We start from the raw sequence: 10,000 nt of genomic DNA on the forward strand, positions 1-10,000 counted from the left end.
CTCTCTAGATCCATCTGTTTCTCACAAATTCCTTCAAAAGCAAACACCTGATCCACACCTTCTCTACCACTCCTCAAACCCCCATTTATCCTCCTCAGTCTGATGCTCTTTTCATGCTACCATCCTCTCAAATCAACTTCCTCGAATACACCTTATCCCTCTGTGTACTGAGTGGATTCATACCTCTGGAATTCGATTATTCACTTATTGTTTTCCCTTCCCTTATACATGAGTACAACATATGTTGCTTGCCAGTCCTCTGGCACCTCACCTTGGGTCATACAACCAGCGAGTAGCCTGATTAACTAATGACCGACGATGTCAACTTCATTTCTGATGAGGTTAACTGCAATGCCTTCCACTCCATCCTGTTTGCTACATTCCATCTTACGCAAAGCCTCCATGACCACCTTCCTCAATTACTGTAACATCATGCCATTCTCATTCGGTATAGCAACTCCTCCTGATCAAACCATTACCCACTTTCCTGTCGTCAAACCAGTTAACAGCCCTTCAGACAATCACAGACGAAACAAGACATTTACGTAAATTCACATTAACTCGAACATTTTCTCTGTTCTTCATGCCCTTTTTACTTTAGTTCTTCATACTCCTTTTCCATCATATATATATATATTTTTTTTTTTCCTTTTTTCATACTTGTTCACCGTTTCCTACTTCAGCTAGGTAGCGTTCGCAACAGACGAAGGACGGGGCTGAATCACTCGCATCCACTCTCTAACTGGCATCGAGCTGGCATATACATACATATTTCGACACATATTCCCCGACGTTTTCTACTCTGAGGGGAGCAATATCCCGCGTAATGCGATATATATATAACGAAGTCTTCACAATCTTCCTCACCTTCAGTCGTGAACAGGAAAACGGAAAAATGATCCGTACTGTTGGCCCATCCAGGCGCTAAGCCCCGGCGAGGGCAACAGAGTGCTACAGACGGAGTAACCTGATCTCCCTCAATTGCTGCCGTAAGATTGAGTTTACGCCTAAGAAAAGGCAGCCTAACGACCCAAGGCTCAGGCCATATTACTGTCATTCACCCAAAATCAGCTTTTCCCTTCCTCCATTCGTTTTACACACAAAACGATTGGCTGGTAGCTTCTACCCTCTTGTTAGAGAGGCAGCGATTGGCTGGTAGCTTCTACCCTCTTGTTAGAGACGCAGCGATTGGCTAGTAGCTTCTACCCTCTTGTTAGAGAGGCAGCGATTGGCTGGTGGATTCTACCATCTTGGCACAAAGGCAGCGATTGGTTGGTAAGCTCCTTACGTTCTTGTTATAGAGGCAGTAATTGGGTGATAACTTCAACCTTCTTGTTACAGACACAACGATTGGTTGATGGCTGCTAACTTCTTGTTACGAAGGCAGCTCGACCCTTGGTTATGATGACCCGGCCTTTGACCTCATCATTACCGGTCATGTCAAAGTTCCTGGCATCGCAGCCAAGGATCGTACCGTCGTGTTCAAATGTTACAACACTCTCCGTTTACGTAACTGTGTGTGTGTGTGTGTGTGTGTGTGTGTGTGTGTGTGTATAGAATTATGTATGTATATATATATATAGATAGATAGATAGATAGATAGATAGATAGAGAGAGAGAGAGAGAGAGAGAGAGAGAGAGAGAGAGAGAGAGAGAGAGAGAGAGAGAGAGAGAGAACCATACATTAATAATAGTATTCACAGGTGTTACCGGACTTCATATTTGTTTCAAAATAAATCGTCATTCAGAAAAAAAAAATTAGACATAAATGTATACGAAACGCTTTTGAGTACTGTAATAACTGTTTCAGTACTATAAAAATTGTCTAGAAACTTGAATTATGTGACATATCACCACAGAAGGTGCGTGCGTAAGTTACATGATTTTGAAGTAACTTAAGCCCCAGTAACTTTAGTTAAATTCTAAGTTATGTATCATTTGGGCAGAGCCTCAAATACTTCAATGGTTCAGAAAGGTACTCAAATCTGAGTTAGCGAGTTAGTGATTTGGAATATCGCATTCTGCTGGAAATTGAGCGTAAGTTATGATTAAGTGAGTCAGAAAACTGAGGTAGATTTCTGCACAAATCATAACTTAAGTACTTGAGTTATACACGACCCTAACATTAACCTGAATAATACATTAACCTACCACCTACTGTATTGATGCATCACAGAGGCAGCAATGTATCAGAAGAGGAAGAGGATGACGCAAGTGTGACAATCTACTGCATCACAGACGCAGCGATGTATCAGAAGAGGATGACGCAAGTGTGACAATGTACTGCATCACAGACGCAACAATGTATCAGAAGAGGAAGGACGCAAGTGTGACAATCTACTGCATCACAGACGCAACAATGTATCAGAAGAGGATGACGCAAGTGTGACAATGTACTGCATCACAGACGCAAGAATGTATCAGAAGAGGATGACGCAAGTGTGACAATGTACTGCATCACAGACGCAGCAATGTATCAGAAGAGGATGACGCAAGTGTGACAATCTACTGCATCACAGACGCAACAATGTATCAGAAGAGGAAGACGCAAGTGTGACAATGTACTGCATCACAGACGCAACATTGTATCAGAAGAGGATGACGCAAGTGTGACAATCTACTGCCTGAACCTCTGCTATGTAAGAACGGGACTTGAAACAGGAATGATGGGGGTCACTCTAGCTGTTCATGGTATTCACACGTAATTAGAAAAAAAAGAAGAAAAAAAGAAAAGAAGATAGACTCATAGTGGTGGTTTATGTGACCAGTGTGTTACCCACGCCTCTCCTCCTCCTCCACCACATCCCCCACCACACCTCCACCACCTTCTCCTCCTCCCCCTTTCCCTACCGTTGTAAATCGTGAAGTTTTAATTAAAAGAGGAGGCGTTTTATCCGTACCAGAGCTCGAAGCGTTGACACCATGACGCCGTTTTGGAGAGAGAGAGAGAGAGAGAGAGAGAGAGAGAGAGAGAGAGAGAGAGAGAGAGAGAGAGAGAGAGAGAGACCATGGGCGCAGTCCCGCTGGAGAAAGCTGATAAGAGATGGCATCTGAGTATATATATATATATATATATATATATATATATATATATATATATATATATATATATATATATACAGAATCACTATTCATATGGCCCACCTGTTGATGACTACTGTACTAGCGGACCCTCGTTAATGAGTGCTGTAAGGGGATCACAAGTGAAGTCTGTGTACAGAACGAGAGAATTCTAAGGTCTATAAGTCCCTCTCCTTCGCTGGGTTATTCCTGTCCACAGACTTCTGGTCGCGACGCGTGTTGTTCGCTGTCAGTCTTGTTCCCTCCAATGTGCTGCGCTGAACGTCACATATGCGTGTGTGTGTGTGTGTGTGTGTGTGTGTGTGTATTGTGAGAAGAGAGTTTTACACTTGTGTTACCCCGTCTCTGAACCTTGTATACATGTACTCCATTACTCCTATGTATGTAAACACACACACACCTCGCATATCCCAGTTTGAGTGTGTGTGTGTGAGTGTGTGTGTGTGTGTGTGTGTGTGTGTCTATATTCGTGTGTTGAGTGGTAGTGATGGTTGGCGCGCCAGCCTCTCTATTCTCCAGGTTTACGTTCCACCTGTTGTCGTGTGTGTGTGTGTGTGTGTGTGTGTGTGTGTGTGTATCCACCAGTACACCTGTCACTGCCTCCGTCTGGCCTTTTTTTTTTTCTTTCTATTGGCCATTTTTAGCCTTTTTAAAAGTACGACGGTTGTGAGCCTTCATGTACGACGGTGAGAGCCTTTGAGCACGACGGTACGGCCCTTGAGCACGGAGGTACGGCCCTTGAGCACGGAGGTACGGCCCTTGAGCACGACGGTATGGCCCTTGAGCGCGACAGTACGGTCCTTGAGCACGGAGGTACGGCCCTTGAGCACGGAGGTACGGCCCTTGAGCACGGAGGTACGGCCCTTGAGCATGACGGTACGGCCCTTGAGCACGCCGGTACGGCCCTTGAGCACGGAGGTACGGCCCTTGAGCACGACGGTACGGCCCTTGAGCACGGAGGTACGGCCCTTGAGCACGCCGGTACGGCCCTTGAGCACGCCGGTACGGCCCTTGAGCACGGAGGTACGGCCCCTGTGCACGACGGTACGGCCCTTGATCCTTAAACAATCAGGCAAAGGCCAGGCCACGATACCCAAGGGTCGTATGGTCGTCCTGCTTTAAAGGTCGTGTTCAAGGGTCGTACCGTCGTCGTGCTCAAGGGTCGTACCTTCGTGCTCTAGGGCTTAACGCGTACCCACCTCGCGAAGAATTTCTCTATTTTTTTTTGGTTATCATTATTTATCCACTGCTTCTGCAGCAGCTGCTCCGTCTGTCTTATACTTAGCTCATCAGCTATAAGTCTGCCCCAGCTGTGAATCAGCTCAGCTATGACAGCGTCTCTCAGCTGCACCTGTGCATTTTAGCTTCGACAATGTCTCAACAGGTTCTGCGTCCATACAACTTAACAATGACTGAAATTTCCAACCCTGACTGTATACCCCAACTGTACCTGTAATTCTAAGCTATGACGGTTTGAAAAACGGAATCATTTCCCACTTCCGAAAGACATCAAAGAGTTAGAGACTGTATCTCTAAGTTAGAGACTGTACCTCTAAGTTAAAGACTGTATCTCTGAGTTAGAGACTGTATCTCTAAGTTAGAGACTGTATCTCTAAGTTAGAGACTGTATCTCTGCTTTAGAGACTGTATCTGAGTTAGAAACTGTATCTCCATGTCTCTCCAACTATTATTCTTGCTCTCCATCTATTGTTGTTCTTGCTACCTATCTATGAATCCCCTGTATGCAGCAGGGTAAGGGCTGTATCATGTAACCCGATCCTCCACTTGTGTAAATTCAGCAAACAAGACTTCATATTCCAAATGTTTATGGATGGCCAAAATGTTTATCATTTTCACACCAAAAACAATTTGGAAAACGTATATGTATATGTATGCATTGTGTGTGTGTGTGTGTGTGTGTGTATATACTACCACTGTATTCAGACACTATTCATACACCAATAACTACACCTGCTGGGTATACATACATAGATGACCACACCCTTTCCACACCCATCGAATACTCACACTAAACAATTATGCTAAGTACACTTTGAAGCACTCTTCAAAACTTATATCATTACTTATACTTACAGCATAGGAAACATGGGATCATCCAGTCTGTTTTATAAGTTGTGAGACACTGATACATACTTATGAACAATAGAGTGTGACATCAGTGTGAATATAAAGATTCTGTATTCGACAGTATACGAGCAACGTATGTACATATATACCATCATACATACAGTTTACCGTAGAACATACCAATCATGTTCATTATATTTGTTCATTATATATCTGTTCATTATATCTAAGTACGAATCGTACTCGTCGAAACTGAGCACTGTTTTGATGGAGAATGACGGGATGCGTGCAGTATGCGTAATACAGTGTTGGTGGCAGATATGCAGTGTGGATATACAGTGTGTGATGGAGAGGAAGGTATGCTAGCAGCAAGTGCGCCCGCCCCAGACAGCGCAGATAACGCGTAATCAGCAGTGCTGGTGGCGAGATGTGGAGTGTGGATACGGTGCAGGAGGAGGGAGAGGAGGAAGGGGAGGGCGGTACACAATACAGTATAGTATTTATAACAGGCCACAGCTGGTGTGACAGACAGCCCTTGGCATCTATATACCTTACAGACAGGCAGGCCCCCCCCACCTCACCTGAGCCAACAAGCTGCCAGGTAAGGAACTCGCGTCCTTAACTCTTATATTCTTCCATTACTTTTCTTCCTAATGAGGGAGACATATTTTTTCTCCCCCTAAAGAATTTTGTTTCCTCCTTCTTCAGTCTCCTTTTCTTGTTCTTCCATCACACACACACACACAAAAAAAAATATATTACGAGTGGGTTGCCATTATTTTATCCCAGGGACAAAAGGATGGGAATTGTACAAGTCGTTTGGTTAAGGGTTATCAGTTATAATCTAAGGGTTAAGGGAATAGGGGTCATAGCTTATAATCTAAGGGTTAAAGGTCATCAGTTATATAATCTCCGGGTTAAGGGTTCATCAGTTACATTCAAAGGGTTAAGGGTCATTGGTGACAACCTACGGGTTACTGGCCATCAGTTATGACCTAAATGTTAAGGGTCGTTGTTTGTAACCTAATGGCTAAAGGCCATCAGTTACAAGCTAAGGATTAAGGGCCACCAGTTACAACCTGTGGGTTAAGGGACATAAGTTATAACCTTAGGATTAAGGGCTATCAGTTACAACCTAGGGGTTAAGGGTGATCAGCTATATCCTAAGGGTTAAGGGTCTTCAGTTCAAACCTAAGGGTTAAGGATCATAAGTTACAACTTAAGGGTTAAAGGTCATCAGTTACAACTTAAGGGCTAAAGGTCATGTCATCAGTTAAAACCAAAGGGTTAAAGGCCATCAAGTTACAACCTAAGGGTTAAGGGTCATCTACAACACCTGTTTATAAAAACCCTCTGGATATTAACACGTTCCCTTCACACATACCGGTATATAAGGTCATTATATCCAGTTTATTTCCCATTTTTGTTTGTAGGGATGAATATACTTTACCTTAACCTCCAGTGAAAGGCGCAATTATCATCTGTCACTATAGTGTACGTGCCTCCGTGCGCTCTGTGTGTGTGTGTGTGTGTGTGTGTGTGTGTGTGTGTATACGCACAGAGGAGTAAAGGCATGGTACATACATACATACATACAAGGCTAAGAGACGGGGCCACACGAGTGTAAAACGCTCTCCTCGTAACACAAAAATAATCACACATACATAACAATATGTGTACATATATATATATATATATATATATATATATATATATATATATATATATATATATATATATATATATATATATATATATATATATGTATATATATACATATATATATATATATATATATATATATATATATATATATATATATATATATATATATATATATATATATATATATATATATATATCCCACCTCATGGCAGGTACCCATTAATCAACACACTGTAGACAGCTGGGTTGGCTGCGAGCCGGTCGCCTTGTTCAGGAAGCAAACACAGGCCCGAACACTCCGTGTGTTGCGACGCACACATTAGAGAACGGGCACCTAATTTTTTTTTTTTCGTTTTCTGTTATCACTGTAATATGATTTCTCTTCCTGTGTTCCAGTTTTTTTCTTGGTGTGTGTGTGTGTGTGTGTGTGTGTGTGTGTGTGTGTGTGTGTGTGTGTGTGTGTGGCTCAAGATGAAGCTATGGTTGTCTACTGGCTTCCATAGGATAAATACTGTTTATGACTAGCATTATTTCTAATATTACCAATGCCATAAATGCTCATACCATTACTACTACTACTACTACAACTACTATTACTACTACTACTACCACAATCACTCAAAAATGATCATTATTATCATTACTACTACTACAACTCTACTACTATACAGCACTACTTATACTACTACTACTACTACTACTACTATACAACACTACTTATATTACTACTACTACTACTATACAGCACTACTACTACTACAACTACTATTACTACTACTACTACTCATATAACACTGAAGAGGAGCACTATGACTTGATGATTATCGTCCTAATCACATCCCATCAACAAACACAGGATTCCACAAAAACGCAAATTTTCAGGTCAGGGTTCAATCAGTGTGGCGCACCTCGCGGGGTGGAGGGGTAGGTGTAACTCTTGAAAAAGGGGTGTGGAGTGCAGCAGCACTGGCAACGCATCATTCATACGCGCTACACTTCCACAGGCGAGTGAGTGCATGGCCGAGGCACTAAGATGAGTGCATGAATGATGCACATTTAACGGATGAGTGCACAAGGGATACGCTTCGATGTATTGGCTGATTAATCGGAAAATAAAAAAATGAATGTTTGATTTACGACATACTTCCATGGACGGGGTGTATTACGAGCGGGTATATCGGTGGTACACAGGGAAGAATCTATCGACAAGTATACCCTTACAAAGACGAATGCATCATTGGTACACTTACAGAGATAAGTGTACCATCGTTACACTTAAAGACACGAGTATGTTGCCATCGATATACTTAGATAAGTGTACCATCGTTACACTTACAGGCACGTTCATATCATCGATACAGTTACAGAGACGAGTGTATATCATCGTTACACTCACAGTCACGAGAATATGTGTACAGCATACTCACAGGGATGAGTGTGGGAGGGCGTGAGCTCAGGCGAATAGCGGGGCATCCAAGGCGGGGCGGGTGTGCGACCGGAGACACGGGGCTAACTGAATACAAAAGTCCCCCCTCCGTCGGCGCCAACCAGTGTTCTGCGGGAGAGAAAACGGTGGAAAATATTAATAACTTGGCAGGAGCAGAGACGACGACACGACGTAAGCCAAAAACATGGTAAATGTACAATGTATAAATGTTTATGACTGGCTACAGTAGGATGATGGGGGAGTGTGTGCCATAGAGGGTGGCGGCTGTCATCCTAAGTAGGTGTGGCAGTGGTGGTTGATGGTGGTGGTGGTGGTGGAGGTGAGGGTATTGTTGGTGATGGTGGTGATGGTGGTGGTGTTGGTGGTGTTGGTGGTGGTGGTGGTGGAGGTGAGGGTATTGATGGTGGTGTTAGTGGTGATGGTGGAGGTGGTGGAGGTGATGGTATTGTTGGTGATGGTGGTGTTAGTGGTGGTGGTGATGGTGGCGTTGTTGTAGTGGTGGTGGTGTTCGTAGTGGCTTTAGTAATGATGGTGGTGGTGGTGGTAGAGGCAGTGGTAATTGCAGTGGCAGTGAATGTCTCAAGAAGGTAGTAACGTAGTGGTCAACTTACTTTACCACTACAGTAAGGAAGGGACGACACTTGTGATATGATTAGCGCTTACTTAATTACTTACAACATGAAACACAGGTTAATAAAGAGACAGATGGTACATTACATGACTGATGTGAGCATAGGATCTGTTCAGTGTTGCTGTCATGTGTGTGTGTGTGTGTGTGTGTGTGTGTGTGTGTCCCTCGCCTCCCTAATGGCTGATGGGGAGTTTGGGTGGAAAGAGCAAATGTCAGTTCTTATACGATTCCAGTCCAGGGCGAAGAATGACGATGGACTACACCACCACACAAAAATGATTCTTGATGGCTGAGGTATTGTTGGAGGGAGGGAGTGACCAGATCACACCCCGTTGTCAGCTCTCCCTCCCCTGCTGGGTTGCCTCTTGCGTCTGGAAGAGCAGGCTGTAGGGAGAGGACTGTGGACTTGGACATGGATTCTGGACTAGGAGGCCATGAACCTCTGCCTCGTCCTTTTTCTCCAGTCTCGTTGAGAACCCACCTGGGGCCAAACGGGGTGACTTCGAAGTGAGATCTCTTATGGAAACATGAGGGTCAAATGGAGCTACTTGCACGGATGCGAAGTGGCTGCAATTTTCTGTGGTGTTGTGGAGAGCGAGGGGCAGCTGACGGGGTACTGGGGAAGGGTCTTACATGCGTTTGCATGGACTCCCCATCTGAGTCACAGTGTTACTGATGATGACAACGAAGGTGTTAAGAGTGTAACTTTTTGTGAATGGTCCTTCACGTTTGGCATTTCGTGTAGAGCGCTCATCAACCCAGTAGAAGCTAAAACGTTAGATATTTCATCTTCCACTTTGCTTAAGGATTCGTTTAACTGTGGTGATATATACATATATATTTCTTAATCTCAAATATCCCAGAATAGGACGGCACAAGCAGTCAAATCTAATCCTTGTTCAGTTACACACTTTAGGAAATCCTCATTCGTTGGTGCGCTGTTATTCATCAATTGTCCTTTTTTCTTCTTCCTATGAATATATAACAAATGTCTAAGTCTTTCATGAACACTATCTCCAGTAATTAATGTCATGTATATCCACATGATAAGAATGAGTGTCACTAGTGGTTATTAGAGGTGAATATAC

The 10,000-nt window shown here is 43.4% G+C and overlaps 1 protein-coding gene across 3 annotated transcripts in view; it reads right to left on the minus strand.

Moving 5' to 3' along the window:
- The window catches only part of LOC139756391 (uncharacterized), a 437,124-nt gene that overhangs the window by 144,745 nt on the left and 282,379 nt on the right, over positions 1-10,000 (minus strand). For all 3 annotated transcript variants that reach the window (XM_071675795.1, XM_071675793.1, XM_071675794.1), the window contains one exon: positions 8,262-8,389. The gene's annotated coding sequence lies outside the window, so the exon portion shown is untranslated. The remainder of the gene's footprint in view (positions 1-8,261; positions 8,390-10,000) is intronic.

Source organism: Panulirus ornatus, chromosome 21, assembly GCF_036320965.1.
Source record: "Panulirus ornatus isolate Po-2019 chromosome 21, ASM3632096v1, whole genome shotgun sequence".
NCBI classification, from domain to species: Eukaryota; Metazoa; Arthropoda; class Malacostraca; order Decapoda; family Palinuridae; genus Panulirus; species Panulirus ornatus.